General features: G+C 44.1%; 1 protein-coding gene across 2 annotated transcripts in view; it reads right to left on the bottom strand.

Annotated features, from left to right (window-relative positions):
* tgfbr1b (transforming growth factor, beta receptor 1 b) overlaps nt 1-16,561 on the bottom strand; it is a 37,238-nt gene that overhangs the window by 19,615 nt on the left and 1,062 nt on the right. The window lies entirely within an intron of this gene.

The raw sequence follows: 16,561 nt of genomic DNA on the forward strand, positions 1-16,561 counted from the left end.
GGGTCACTCACTTTCAGCTTCTGTTCCCTGGATGAGGCCGGGGCCCCTTTAGGGGGTCCGTGATGCGGAAACCGAAGACGGAAATGCGGAATTTGCTACTAGAAATGGAATCAACTGCAAAAATGCTATAGTATAACATAATATAACATGCTTTAACATGATATAACAACATAACAACGTCTCTTTGTCATGTCCAATAGGCAGCTTAAACGCCCCCAGAGGATTTCAATTTGTCTCTCCATTATTGAAAGCCAAGACCTGAGAACTAAATCATGAGCATCATCTACCCTCCTTGGCTGACACACACAGGTCGGCCAGCTCTGTTGAACGAATACTTCCTTTGGGTCAGTGTGCAGACACCAACGTTCTTCTTATCGGTGCACCAACCTGAGGACCTCCTTCAGATACGAAACACCTGTCTGTACCGTACATGTTGTATGGAGTAAACACAGTCCTTACAGTACACAACAGAGCATCTCAGTGATAACTGCCACAAGTTTCTGTATTCCAAAAAGACTAACAACCATAACATTCATAACATTCATAACATGTCCCATTCAGGGCAGCAACCCGGTGTCTGTGCGTGTACGTGTGTGTCTTTGAAAAGAAGACATTTTGTTTTGATGCATTACATTTTAAACTCCCTGGGACCACCCCTTCCATAGGTTAGACCTTCAGCCAGGGGAAGGCAGGAGAGACATGACAAGAAGGCAGCTGAGTGGATGTGCTGGTCAATGCACTAATTATCAGCCCACACGCTGATGTACCTACAGCAGGCACATATGGCTGTAGCACTATGACTTTAGAGCTATGAATGTAGCATTATGTAGCACTATGACTGTAGCACTATGACTGTAGCATTATAACTGTAGCATTATGACCGTAGCAGTATGAACGTAGCTGCATGGCTGTAGCGCTATGACTGTAGGTAGCACTATAACTGTAGCATTATGACCGTAGCAGTATGACCGTAGCAGCATGGCTGTAGCGCTATGGCTGCAGGCTCTCTAACTCTACCCGCTGACAGGCTCTGCAGAGAGCCGCTCCCCACCCGATGTGATTCCTGTAGCGCAGCATCGCGCTTAATCCATCAGAGTGGTTCACATACTGCAGCGCTAACCGGAGACAATGGAGTGGAGCTCAGCAGTCAGCAGTTAGTGCAGTACACCACCTCCTCATTTCATCACGCCCTCGCTCTAAGCACCCCCCCCCCCCCCCCCCACCACCACCACGTGTGTGGTCCGTTCCCTCCCTTCACTCCACCCCCCCCCCCTCCCCCGGTTTGTGTTTAATTGTTATGTCCTATGAGCTAGCAGATCAGTCTAGACGGTCGACCAGCTGCACCTCTGTGGCCCGCTTGCTGTGGTACTTTACGCTTGGCAGTGGCTAAATTGTTATGAAGCAGGATGCAATGACTCTGAGCTGAGTGAGCCCCGAGTCCTTCAGCAGTCAGAGTGAGTCCTGGCTGGGGCTTCAGAGAGCCTCAGTCTGCATGAGTCAGTGTCCTGACTCGGGCTCACCAGCCAGCCTCACTCTGCATGAGTCATTAAACATTGTTCGTTCACCTCTTCACGTGTGTGCAACAGAACAGTGCCTCCCACACAGGTGAGCTGGTGCTGTATACCATAAGCACTGCAGCAGGCTGTTTAGGATTTATTCTGGCCGGTTACATTTATTCCTATCGTTACTATTCAGTGTTTCTATCTCCTGCCCACCACCCAGAACCACTGCTGAATAAGAGGATGTTTAAATAACCTTTTCTTCGTTACTGCTCGGTGTTTCATGCTCTGATTGACAGGTTGACATATATTTCCCCATGACTGAGGGCAAGGGTTTATTTAATGTGAGGGTAAGAGTTGATTTAATGTCAGAGGAGAAATGTTGAAATGCCTGTAACAAACAAAACAAGCACATAACAACTCACCCAAGCGACAGAATATTAACCCATGCTGGTGTCTCTATTGCCTTCGTGATATTCGTGATATAACAATCATTGACGCCATTGGGGACACATCCAGATGGATCCAGCTGGAGACACATCCAAGTATTTCATCCAGGAAAGATATTGTTCTCCACAATATGGTATTAGAGCCACAAACTCTCCCCTAACTCTAACCCTTAGCCCGCACACTCTCCCCTAACCCTAACCCTTAGTCACACACTCTTCCCTTACCCTAACTCTAACCGTACAGGGAACCCCCTGGATTCTGGGGAGAGGAGCATCAACATGTGCTCAGGCAGTAGGCGTAGTGTGGAACCAAACCCCGACAGCATGTGGCCCTGGGTTCCCGTAGGGCCGTTAACCAAACCCCACCAACGTGTGGCCCTGGGATCCCGTAGAGCCGTCAACTAAACCCCACCAACGTGTGGCCCTGGGTTCCCGTAGAGCCGTCAACCAAACCCCACCAACGTTTGGCCCAGGGTTCCCATAGGGCCGTTAACCAAACCCCACCAACGTGTGGCCCAGGGTTCCCGTAGGGTCGTCAACCAAACCCCACCAACCTGTGGCCCTGGGTTCCCGTAGGGCCGTTAACCAAACCCCACCAACGTGTGGCCCTGGGTTCCCGTAGGGCCATCAACCAAGCCCCACCAACGTGTGGCCCTGGGTTCCCGTAGAAGCCGTCAACCAAACCCCACCAACGTGTGGCCCTGCGTTCCCGTAGGGCCGTTAACCAAACCCCGACAACGTGTGGCCCTGGGTTCCCCTATGGCCATCAAGGCAGAGGGGACCTGAGGAAACTCATCTTCTCAGAATACTGATGCTCAGTACTCAAACCTCTGATTTCAAATCAATCAAACTACGTCACTTAGTTTGAAGAGTCATTGGTCAAGAATAAACAACAAACTATCCTATTGACAATTGTGAACGATTCTGGATTTAAAAATAGTGCTGGTCTCTTTTGTTAAAGTCTTATACTAAGAGAGCTTCCAATGGACCGAGGGTCAGAGCTGACCCCCCCGCCTGCCCCCCAGGGACACTGGTAATGAAAAGAGGAATCTAATCCACCGACACACACCAAAGAGAGGCAGGAGTGATGTGGTCTGAAAGGCTTCACGTTTCAAAGTCAATGCCATTTAGATTACATCACACACACACACACACACACACACACACACACACACAACACACACACACACACACACACACACACACACACACACACACACACACACACACACACACACACACACACACCACACACAGGAACTCCTTGCACCACTGCTCGTTTGCATGGATTTACAGACTCACGCAAAGAAAGACAAATAAAAACCACCATCCCATTTGTTTATAAGAAAAGCACCCTGATTATGAGATGGCCGGAAGGTGCTTGTATCCAGACAGTGAAGCTGAACAGCATCTTATACTCAAACACAACTAAATTAATGATAGATAATTATAGACAACTATAGATAATCGATAATAGGGCTTCAAGACTATGGCACAAAGGATAATTGCTAGCCTGATATTGTTATTGCGCTTATCATTGTGATAAACTATTGATTCAATTAATAATCTTTAGCTAGCTCCTAATTGTTGTCTCCTCCAGGCTCTCTTTAAAATGAAAGGCCATCTCTCAAATCATCAAATAGTTCCACCTTGCCTGCGTTTTTATCCGTCTTATATTCTTATATATAAACAACCCCCCACCCCCACACACACACACATGTTAATTGTCCAACTACAAACAAATCATATTTGCTAAATATTACTACATATACCCATTGACAGCACAGGGGGCTCTAGGGAACTATAGCCAGGAACACAGCCGAGCGTTGAAGGATATTTACCTTGATCACCTCTAGGAACTTCCTTCTAATCTACTGAATATAGAATTAGTGTCACAGCTGTCTGTTCTCAGAGATCGAGTCCCATATTGGTTTACCATCTAACCAACCGCTCTCCCGGATAGCGGTTCCACTATGGGACATCGTTGTTTGGTCTATGTTCCCTACTTTTCTGGTTGCTATGGCCCACCTGGATTCCATCAGCATTCTTTGCGATAGTCCCGCCTACAAGATGCCGATTGGCTGGATGAAACTTCCTGCCGAGCCGAGTAACTCAAGCAACCAACCGCAGACCCTGAAGGTCAGGCGACTGACGACACACCAGACATTTCTCTCGCATAAGGACGTGTGCTGAATTAATTGCTTCAGTATCCTAGGCAACCACAAACTCATCACCACCTGGGCTTGGCCTTGGTTACTGTCTCCTTGATGAATTGCTGCCACAAGCCGAAGGGGGAGAACTCATCCGGACCAAGTGGTTCTGCACCCACAGTGTGAACACCGTGACCACACCCCTTCGTGATCTCAGGATGCAGACCTTGATGCATGCCTGTCCGGTCGATATTGATGAATGGGAAATCAATCACACGTTTCTACAAAGTAGGGCCGAAAAATAGACAAGCCTATCATAACAAACAAGTAGAGTCCTTAGGGGAACACATAACAAGTAGCGTCCTTGGGAACCTCAGCTATCTCCACTCAGCGTGTCACATCATAACGTTTGAGAAGTAGAACACACCTTGAACCTTGAACCTCGAACCTAGCGGGTTAGCAGAGGAACCAAACATGTTCTACACGGAAGCAGGTCCACAGTAACTAGTAGCTAGATATCTGTGCCGGTTCAGAATGAGATTCTGTTCACAAGGCGCATTCAGACTCCTTCTACCCGGACTGAGTTTGACCCGGACCCTCGGTGGGTGGATGGATGGCCGGCCCCCTCCCCCCACCATGACTTCCTCTTTGTCCACACCAGATGTTAATCCCCGTCTGTGTTTGTTGGCTAAAAGGGGCCCCTGGCCGTCCCAGGGGGCCCGACCAGTGGTGGCCCCACCCCCTTGTCCAATTGGATGAGATATGGAAACACACAAAAAATAAAAAGAATTGTGTGTGCTCCCCCATTTGGCCTCACTTGAGGTCCAAGCAACGATAAGTGCCAGCCTAACCTAGCTGGTAGGCTACCTAGCTGGTAGGCTAGCTGGTAGGCTTACCTAGCTGGTAGGTTGGTAGGATACCTAGCTGGTAGGCTACCTCTGAAGCCAGGATGGGGCTTTTCCATTCAACCATAAAAGTCTGATCGAATCACATCTTCTGTGTGAACGACATCAGGGACGCGGGACAGATTGACCGGGGAAGAAACACCTCCTTGTTGATGCCATTTGTCCAACATAGCGTCGTGAATCCTGGATCTCTTATGACCACCAGGGTTTTCAGGGTTGGATTCAGTTCAGGAGGGCTTTGTTAGCCACTTGAATAACGGGCATTGGCCCACAATAAGAGCAAGGGGCAGAGGGATGGGGCCAGGGGGCAAAAGGTTGTTGGGATAGGAGCTTCATGAATATGGAGGAGGGTGACCCGGCGAGCTGGAGGAGGGCTGTTCAATCCTACAGGCAGATGTCCCTCGCTGAGATCCATTTTGATACACACGGTGACACCAGGCACACAAAAGAGAAGGGCAAAAACAACTGGAGCCCAACGCTCCAGAACTCGTGGTCCTGAGCCCATAGCCCTGAGGCCACTGGGTTTAATCCAGTGGCCTGGATTAAACCTGGGTAGGCTTAGCTCAGGAGGTAGAGCAGTGTCTTGTAACCAAAAGGTTGCTAGTTCGATCCCCAGCTCCCCCTAGCTGAGTGTTGATGTGTCCCTGAGCAAGATCCTTAACCCTAACTGCTCCTGACGAGCTGGCTGTCACCTTGCATGGTTGACTCGTAAATCGCTTTGGATAAAAGCGTCTGCTAAATGCCCTAATTGTAATGGTAAACCCAGGCCACTGGGTTTAATCCAGAACTATTGGTCCACAGCCCTGAGGCCGCTGGGTTTGTTAGTATTGATTTACATTTTATCACAATGTGATGGCTTCCAGTTGGCTTCCCTCTACCAAGCGATAGGAGCATTTTACACATTACATGAATACTCAAGAGTTGAATAGGAATGAATAGATAAATGTGGATATATTCTATTGAGCAGAAGTGACGCCGGTTTCAAGGCCTGAGCAGGCGGCAGTGGCTCAGCCATTAAGAAAACAAACATCTTGTTCCGTGTGCAGGCAAATGCAGAAGCCTGGAAAACACGCAGAGAAACTTCCACCCCAGCCACGAAAAGGTTTCAGGTAAAAGGAAATCGTGAGCTGAAGGCAGACAGAAGATAATATGTTTTCACTTTACAGTCAGGTCTGGCCGGAAAGACAACAAGCCTTTAATAATACAGAAACATTCTCAGACCAGCGGTACGGAGAACAGCCTTTGAGGGGCACTCTGCTCAAAGAGGACGGGTTATCATGCTATAAGGGTCCGAACAGATCTGTTGGGAGGAGCTGATTGAGATGTAGGGGGTGAAAGGAATCCTAAAAGTATTTTTTTTCTATTTCCAGTGTGTTGACAACCTTGCTTAAGTTAGCACAACTAGACAGGGGTGTGGTTTTGCTTGCATGCATCATAGTGCACAAATAGGACTAAAACTACTCCTCTGCGTCTCAATGCTCCTTTGCTTTCTGATGTCGAGTTTTAATACAATAGGAGGCTCAATCTGGATACATGGTCCGTCCTGATATGTGGGAAAATCTTGGTACGCACTACAGAAATGCACTGCATGTTTTATTCACAATATGAACAACCTTTAAAAGTTTTCACTGCATTGACTTTGTTCAAAATGAATCCAGATGATTAGTCTTAAGAACGGCAACCACATGTTGACACCATCAACCAACCCTGGGCTTGTTAGTCACAGCTGGATAGTGCAGGATTAAAGACATAGCCTAAGGAGATCGATTTCAGTATATTATGCCAAGTTCAAACCTTGATAAATAATCCTTTGTTATAAAGTTTGAGTTAAATTCCAGTTCACACACTACCTGCTGGATCATGTGATACCTCAACATGCATAGGTTGTACAAGTATGTAATAAAGGCAGTGAATTTCGTTTTAACAGTTGTTAAACCTAGTTGGTAGGTTTAACATATAAGTTTAATCATACATAGCATTAGAATTACATCATACAGCAATAGTAGTGATTACTGGTTGATGTTGAATCGAAATCACTTTCAAACTACCAAAAACACAGTCCTGCGTATCAGGTAATAGTCATTCAAAAGGGTATATAGGGGTATATAGAATAATTAGCATATTATATTTAGTCCATTTTACCATGGCCACATCAACCACTACATGGGTGATGCATCCTCCTTGATGTCAGCCAGATCCAACAGCCTGCACCATGGCTACAAACTGTCCAATTAGTTGAGGGTTCCCTAGCTGGGACAAGCGGTTTAGGATCCCGTTGCATTCCTTGGCTGCTGGTTCCCAGGTCTCCGGTGTAGTACTGATAGCCTGGCCGTTCGAGCCACATCTCAGAGCCATTAAATACATGGGCTGGCCGTAATGCTATTCATTATTTATTACCAAGTAATACAGCCTTTATGGATACGGTATACGATGGGTGGAACTTAAATGGCACTTAATGCTCAGGTGCCACGGTCAGAGGGTGGTGTGTGAACACAGCCCTAGTATTTAAGAGTAAGAAAATAACTAAAGGCATTTCAAAAACTGCGTTTTAAAAGCATTTTAATACATTATATTGGTGTTGTATATCCCAAGCAAAGTGGAAACATAACCATCGTCCTTCTGAGTCAGAACCCTGCACATATAGAAGAGCAAAATAGACTGGTCCACATATACCAGCAGAATATACTGGTCCTCTATATACCAGCAGAATATACTTTGTCCTTGCACACCAAAAAGGAGCTAACCTGATTTGTCTAGAATTGGAAACCCTAACCCCACTAACCCTGACCCTGCTAGATCTCTACTCTACTACCCCCTACTAACCGGGTCATCCCTATGTTCCCCTGTGAGCAAATACATATCAGGGAGCATAGGACCCTTTTTCTGAAAAGGGTCCTATGCTCCCTGATATGTATTGCTACAGGGGAACATAGGACCCTTTTTCTGGAGAAAATTATCCTAATGTTCCCCGCAAATCCATCAATATTTAAAAATTTTAAACTTTGACGCGACATTCGCGTGATGACAGCCAATCAGCGTTCATACAGCGTGGCCACTGAGTGACATGTGTAACGTAACAGCCAATCAGCGTTCAACCAGCCAACTCAGTGCAGTCCCGGGTGAACTGCAGCATGGAGGGAGAAAAGTGGATTGTTGCCGTTTGTGACTCACGGAGCTCTATAGTATAATAGTATATACAGTAATATAATGGTAGCACTAATATCACGGCCAAAAGCTCTGTGTATGGCAAGCCAAGTGTGCCACAATTCGACTGTCAATTAACGCGTTCTGAAACGCCAGCACGCGTGCCCAGAAGCGCGTTTTTGGTTTTCCAGAACGCGTTCCGGCGTTTCAGCGCGCCGCGCCCAGCGTTTCAGCGCAGCGCGCCCAGAACGCGTTCTGGCATTTCAGCGCGCGCGCCAAGAACGCGTTTCCGGCATTTCTGCGCGCGCGCTCAGAACGCATATTAGCATATTAACAGCACGCGTGCTGTTAATATGCTAATGTGCTCCTCCCTCAATTTTCTCAGCCAATAGGATTGAGCCGTTTTCACACCTAATCATATGCTAGGGCAAACACACAGACAACATCAGTCGAGACCAGAGCTCTTCTTTCGCGAATCTTTTCTGTTGTGTCGTGTCTTAAAGTCGAAAGATGTTAAGATGTTTCAAATTAGGTGGTTAATGTGGAGGTGGTGAACACTACAAGTACATACACTTTGACTATACACTATCTAAGCTACTTGACCGAACATTGTGTATGGTAAGTGCCGTGGCAACTATGATAACATAATTAAAAAATACTTTTATTTATAGCGTATCGTTTATTACATTTATTTATTACAGCATTACATGAGTCAGCTTATTCGTCTTCTGAGTACAATAAAAACAATAAAAGAGTTCAGAAGTTAGAGTTAAAATTCCATTAGAAGTAAGTCCGTCTGAAGTATTAACATGCAGTTGCAGGTTTCAGCCTGTACGTGGTAGTAGCCTATAAGACGAGGTATAATTCACTTCATCAGTTGGAATGAGACAGATAGAAAAAACTATATATATATATATATATATATATATATATATATATATATATATATATATATATAATATAGGGAGGTGAGGAGATGGATACTACTACAACTGATACTATTGGTAACCATAGGTATTGGTACCCAACAGACCAAGCCCTTTAGGAAGACTTCCATCCTGCTCCTGTCACATTACATAAATAGTTGGTGTATAGCCTATATAAATGCAGAAAATATTGCAGCCAAATTGCCCCCAAAATATTCACAACATTTACCATTTAACCATCCCTTTTCACATTAAACTGGCCTCTACTCTTGATACATTTGTAACTCACCTACAAACTCACTCATAGCCTTTAATTTAGTGAAACGTTTTGGTCACCTTTTTCCTATTTCTTTTTCACAGTGTCTACACGTCAGGTCATGGTGAGGAATATATTAATCATATATTTATATTAGTTAGTTAGTATGTTATTACTATATTGTTATTAAGTGAACATCAGTCCATGTGTTACAAACAAACAGCAGAAATCAAATGCCGGGAGGAGGGAGAAGCCTGTCTGGGCAGGCTCTATACACTGCGGTCCCGGTCCAACCAAGCACCTGCCGACAATCTCCTGATTAGGAGTGAGAGAAACTGATTCGCGAAAGAAGAGCTCTGGTCTCGACTGATGTTGTCTGTGTGTTTGCCCTAGCATATGATTGGGTGAAAACGGCTCAAATCTATTGGCTGAGAAAATTGAGGGGAGGAGCGCATTAGCATATTAACAGCACGCGTGCTGTTAATATGCTAATATGCGTTCTGAGCGCGCGCGCAGAAATGCCGGAACGCGTTCTTGGCGCGCGCGCTGAAATGCCAGAACGCGTTCTGGGCGCGCGCGCTGAAACGCTGGGCGCGCGCGCATGAAACGCTGGGCGCGCAGCGCTGAAACGCCGGAACGCGTTCTGGAAAACCAAAACGCGTTCTGGGCACGCGTGCTGGCGTTTCAGAACGCGTTTAATTGAAGTCGAATTGTGGCACACTCGGCTTGCCATAGTTCTGGCATTTCAGCGCGCGCGCCAAGAACGCGTTCCGGCATTTCTGCGCGCGCGCTCAGAACGTATATTAGCATATTAACAGCGCGCGTGCTGTTAATATGCTAATGCACTCCTCCCCTCAATTTTCTCAGCCAATAGATTTGAGCCGTTTTCACCTAATCATATGCTAGGGCAAACACACAGACAACATCAGTCGAGACCAGAGCTCTTCTTTCGCGAATCTTTTCTGTTGTGTCGTTCTTAAAGTCGAAAGATGTTAAGATGTTTCAAATTAGGTGGTTAATGTGGAGGTGGTGAACACTACAAGTACATACACTTTGACTATACACTATCTAAGCTACTTGACCGAACATTGTGTATGGTAAGTGCCGTGGCAACTATGATAACATAATTAAAAAATACTTTTATTTATAGCGAATCGTTTATTACATTTATTTATTACAGCATTACATGAGTCAGCTTATTCGTCTTCTGAGTACAATAAAAACAATAAAAGAGTTCAGAAGTTAGAGTTAAAATTCCATTAGAAGTAATAAGTCCGTCTGAAGTATTAACATGCAGTTGCAGGTTTAGCCTGTACGTGGTAGTAGCCTATAAGACGAGGTATAATTCACTTCATCAGTTGGAATGAGACAGATAGAAAAAACTATATATATATATATATATATATATATATATATATATATATATATATATATATATATATATATATATATATATATATATATATAATATAGGGAGGTGAGGAGATAGATACTACTACAACTGATACTATTGGTAACCAACTGGTAGGTATTGGTATCCAACAGACCAAGCCCTTTAGGAAGACTTCCATCCTGCTCCTGTCACATTACATAAATAGTTGGTGTATAGCCTATATAAATGCAGAAAATATTGCAGCCAAAATTGCCCCCAAAATATTCACAACATTTACCATTTAACCATCCCTTTTCACATTAAACTGGCCTCTACTCTTGATACATTTGTAACTCACCTACAAACTCACTCATAGCCTTTAATTTAGTGAAACGTTTTGGTCACCTTTTTCCTATTTCTTTTTCACAGTGTCTACACGTCAGGTCATGGTGAGGAATATATTAATCATATATTTATATTAGTTAGTTAGTATGTTAATACTATATTGTTATTAAGTGAACATCAGTCCATGTGTTACAAACAAACAGCAGAAATCAAATGCCGGGAGGAGGGAGAAGCCTGTCTGGGCAGGCTCTATACACTGCGGTCCCGGTCCAACCAGCACCTGCCGACAATCTCCTGATTAGGAGTGAGAGAAACTGATTCGCGAAAGAAGAGCTCTGGTCTCGACTGATGTTGTCTGTGTGTTTGCCCTAGCATATGATTGGGTGAAAACGGCTCAAATCTATTGGCTGAGAAAATTGAGGGGAGGAGTGCATTAGCATATTAACAGCACGCGTGCTGTTAATATGCTAATATGCATTCTGAGCGCGCGCGCAGAAATGCCGGAACGCGTTCTTGGCGCGCGCGCTGAAATGCCAGAACGCGTTCTGGGCGCGCGCGCTGAAACGCTGGGCGCGCGCGCTGAAACGCCGGAACGCGTTCTGGGCACGCGTGCTGGCGTTTCAGAACGCGTTTAATTGAAGTCGAATTGTGGCACACTCGGCTTGCCATACGTTTCAGCGCGCAGCGCCCAGAACGCGTTCTGGCATTTCAGCGCGCGCACCAAGAACGCGTTCCGGCATTTCTGCGCGCTGCGCTCAGAACGCATATTAGCATATTAACAGCACGCGTGCTGTTAATATGCTAATGCGCTCCTCCCCTCAATTTTCTCAGCCAATAGATTTGAGCCGTTTTCACCCAATCATATGCTAGGGCAAACACACAGACAACATCAGTCGAGACCAGAGCTCTTCTTTCGCGAATCAGTTTCTCTCACTCCTAATCAGGAGATTGTCGGCAGGTGCTGGTTGGACCGGGACCGCAGTGTATAGAGCCTGCCCAGACAGGCTTCTCCCTCCTCCCGGCATTTGATTTCTGCTGTTTGTTTGTAACACATGGACTGATGTTCACTTAATAACAATATAGTAATAACATACTAACTAACTAATATAAATATATGATTAATATATTCCTCACCATGACCTGACGTGTAGACACTGTGAAAAAGAAATAGGAAAAAGGTGACCAAAACGTTTCACTAAATTAAAGGCTATGAGTGAGTTTGTAGGTGAGTTACAAATGTATCAAGAGTAGAGGCCAGTTTAATGTGAAAAGGGATGGTTAAATGGTAAATGTTGTGAATATTTTGGGGGCAATTTTGGCTGCAATATTTTCTGCATTTATATAGGCTATACACCAACTATTTATGTAATGTGACAGGAGCAGGATGGAAGTCTTCCTAAAGGGCTTGGTCTGTTGGGTACCAATACCTACCAGTTGGTTACCAATAGTATCAGTTGTAGTAGTATCTATCTCCTCACCTCCCTATATTATATATACATATATATATATATATATATAGTTTTTTCTATCTGTCTCATTCCAACTGATGAAGTGAATTATACCTCGTCTTATAGGCTACTACCACGTACAGGCTAAAACCTGCAACTGCATGTTAATACTTCAGACGGACTTATTTACTTCTAATGGAATTTTAACTCTAACTTCTGAACTCTTTTATTGTTTTTATTGTACTCAGAAGACGAATAAGCTGACTCATGTAATGCTGTAATAAATAAATGTAATAAACGATACCAGAGGCGTCGTCAGCCCCTTTTTACTGGGGCACGTGCCCCAGTAAAAGTCTCCAGTGCCCCAGTAAAATTCCATTGATCATTATTAAATTCATCTGCAGAAGCGCCGCTCTCGCTATGGAATCGGCAGGATTCATCAAGTGCATCTCCTGCTGCCTCTGGAGTCTTCAGTCGAGCCTGCCTCTTACCAGCCAATCAAAAAACGAAAGGGGCTACATAAAAGCCAATCAGAAAATACCCCTACTGTATCTGGGTAAGATTTAACGCAACAACCAATGAAAAAAATCAGTTATTTACGGATTCGTCCACGTGACTCTTCTGAATGTTTCAGTGGTAAAGTGTGTAAAGTATGACCAAGTGTTTCTTTCTGTTCAATAGTCTAGATAGAACTTTATCAATCCCCTGTAGGAGAAATTTGTTAATAAAACAATAATGGTAAAAAAAATAAGGAATCTCCCACTTCCGGCTTCCATGAAAGAGAACCATACTAATTCACACAATAGCGTTGATGCAAATCTAGCATTAAAGGTTAATTTAAGGAAGTTCTCTCCAGTCACGCTGAAACTAGTTTGCTAGTAGTAGCGCTTTAATTTGCAGCATAAGAGAATTCTGAGAAATCTGAATGCTGACAAAATTCTCAGAATTCTGACACTGCAATTTATTTGCACGCTATGACTAGTGAACTACTTTAAAAAAAAAAACTCGACACTGCGACCAGGCGACAAATGACTGGGGAGAACCTTCTTAAATGAACCTTTAATGCTGGATTTAATTATCAGAATTCGGATTTTATCCAAGTATTCTGACTTTATTATCAGAATGCTGAATTTTATCTCACAATTCAGAGTTAATTAGCCTATTCGATTTCTGAATTAAAATTCTTGTGATGAATAATCTACATTTGTACAGTCGATGTGCAGCACTTTAATTCCCGTCAACTTTGTTTTCTAACACCAGCATTTCCACAACTATGCTCATGTTCGTGACTGCTATACAAAACCATTTATAGTGCATCTATTTTTCTGCTGGGTAGTGATAGTCGCCCTAAATGCAGCTTTAATTTGGGCTCTGATTCTGAATAAATGCCGCTGCTGAACTGTGTGAATAAATAAAGGGAACTGAAATCGAAAGAAGACGTGTGGTTTTGATGTACCGTGAATTCCAGCTGAAAGTGGAACATTGCTGCCATCAGGGGAAATTAATGTAACCTAGGCATATTGTAAGTTGCTTTCAATTCCTTGTTTTTTTGTTGATCATGTTTCGTTGGAAACCACGGGAGCTGGAAACAGCCCAGAGTAAGCCATCTCCTTTTTTAACGTTACAACAAATTCACAACTTGTTTGACACAAACAATGACTACTTGATTGCTGTTAAAGAATGTTGCCCATATAATTAGCACCAGTTTTTCAATACTGAGCGTCTGTAGCCTGTAGTTTTATAGCACACACACACACACACACACACACACACACACACACACACACACACACACACACACACACACACACACACACACACACACACACACACACACACACACACCATGCGTGCACGCACACACGCGGAAAATTAATAATGAATGAAAAATTGTCTGTATTCAAAACTTGAAGTTTTAGTGGACAAAAAATTCCTTAACACAAAAAAGGAAATTATGGATATACAGGGTGTTTTTAACATACTGGATCCAACAATGTTCCCAACACTGACACAGATAATTCAGATCATTGCACTCACAATTCCTGTAAACAGTTGTAGTTGTGAGCGATCTTTCAGTGTGTCGAGAAGGCTCCACACCTGGCTTAGGTCCACCATGGGGCAAGGAAGGCTTCACCAACTTTCTCTTTTGTCCATTGAAAAGGAGCAACTATGCAAAGTGAGTCAAAGCCACGTTATTGACCGCTTTGCCACCATGAAGGCGCGGCGATACAGCTTAATAGTGAAAGAATTATCATTTAAAAAGGCTCTATGCAGTAGTGTACGGACTTATTTAGTTTAATTTACGAGCTTTGATGGTTCTATAACATTTTCCAGGTTGATTGGTGGCAATGAGCCACCTCACCTTAAGTCAGAAATTCTATTAGTTTTAAACCTTGTTTCTTGCCTTTTTAGTACATGTCGTTCTGGCAAAATTATGCTGTTTCCACACAGCTTCTAAATAAATATAGATGTGTAGACTTCTCCTGATAAAGAGGTGAAGGTCATAAAGAGACTTTTTGTTTATTTGTCAGTTACCTTATTTGTAAATCTTTGAGATGTGTATGTGTTTAAATAAATATAATTGTACGGTACTCATGAATCCATCTTTGCGTCTTTACCTTTACCAGTGCTTTAATATAGCCTACAGTATGACATTGACAATGATTTTGAAGCTCGTACATAACCTTCTGTATCAATCTATTTCATATTGTGCACACGTAAAAAAAAAAATGTTGGCAGTTGGGGGCCTGTGCCCCAGTAAAACTCTAGGTCTAGCAACGCCCCTGAACGATACGCTATAAATAAAAGTATTTTTTAATTATGTTATCATAGTTGCCACGGCACTTACCATACACAATGTTCGGTCAAGTAGCTTAGATAGTGTATAGTCAAAGTGTATGTACTTGTAGTGTTCACCACCTCCACATTAACCACCTAATTTGAAACATCTTAACATCTTTCGACTTTAAGAACGACACAACAGAAAAGATTCGCGAAAGAAGAGCTATGGTCTCGACTGATGTTGTCTGTGTGTTTGCCCTAGCATATGATTAGGTGAAAACGGCTCAAATCTATTGGCTGAGAAAATTGAGGGGAGGAGCGATTAGCATATTAACAGCACGCGTGCTGTTAATATGCTAATATGCGTTCTGAGCGCGCGCGCAGAAAATGCCGGAACGCGTTCTTGGCGCGCGCGCTGAAATGCCAGAACGCGTTCTGGGCGCGCGCGCTGAAACGCTGGGCGTGCGCGCTGAAACGCCGGAACGCGTTTTGGGCGCGCGCGCTGAAACGCCGGAACGCGTTCTGGAAAACCAAAACGCGTTCTGGGCACGCGTGCTGGCGTTTCAGAACGCGTTTAATTGAAGTCGAATTGTGGCACACTCGGCTTGCCATATCTGTGCGCCGCCGGACGGCCGTAGCGCGGGGAGCTCTCGTAGGGATTGGGCTTCTCGGGGTTTGTTTACCGGCGTTGCTATGGTTTCCGGTCTTGTGTGTTCCAACGGTTTATTAGGTAGGGCTATCTAATAAATCTCTGTCTAATCAATACTTCATTCACTGCCTCTTCCGTGGTCATTACAATATTATGAATAGACTGGGGTCGTCCGACGTCTCTCCCTCAGACCAGGGAACATAGGACCCTTTTTTGAAAAAGGGTCCTATGTTCCCAGTATTTGGTCCTATGGTTATTACTAACCATCCTATGTTCCCCGGTCACATACATATCGGGGAACATAGGACCCTTTTTATGGAAAAGCGGGGAACATAGGACCCTTTTTAAAAAAAAAAAAAGGTCCTATGTTCCCCAGTCTCATACAAAAATGGGAACATAGGACCCGGGGAACATAGACACGCTCCCTTCTAACCTACCCTTACTAACCCTAACCTTCAGTGTGTCAACAAAACATTTGTTCAGCTATTTGGTAGCCAGGAGGCTAACCATAAGAACATGTCTGTGGCTTTATTCTATTCAGTCATATCCACCATGGAGGTTTAATAGTTAGCATTGTATTCAACAGACTCACCGCTTCCTGTTGTTGCCATAAAGAAAAGGCGAACTGGAGATGACC

Source organism: Gadus morhua, chromosome 23, assembly GCF_902167405.1.
Source record: "Gadus morhua chromosome 23, gadMor3.0, whole genome shotgun sequence".
NCBI lineage: Eukaryota > Metazoa > Chordata > Actinopteri > Gadiformes > Gadidae > Gadus > Gadus morhua.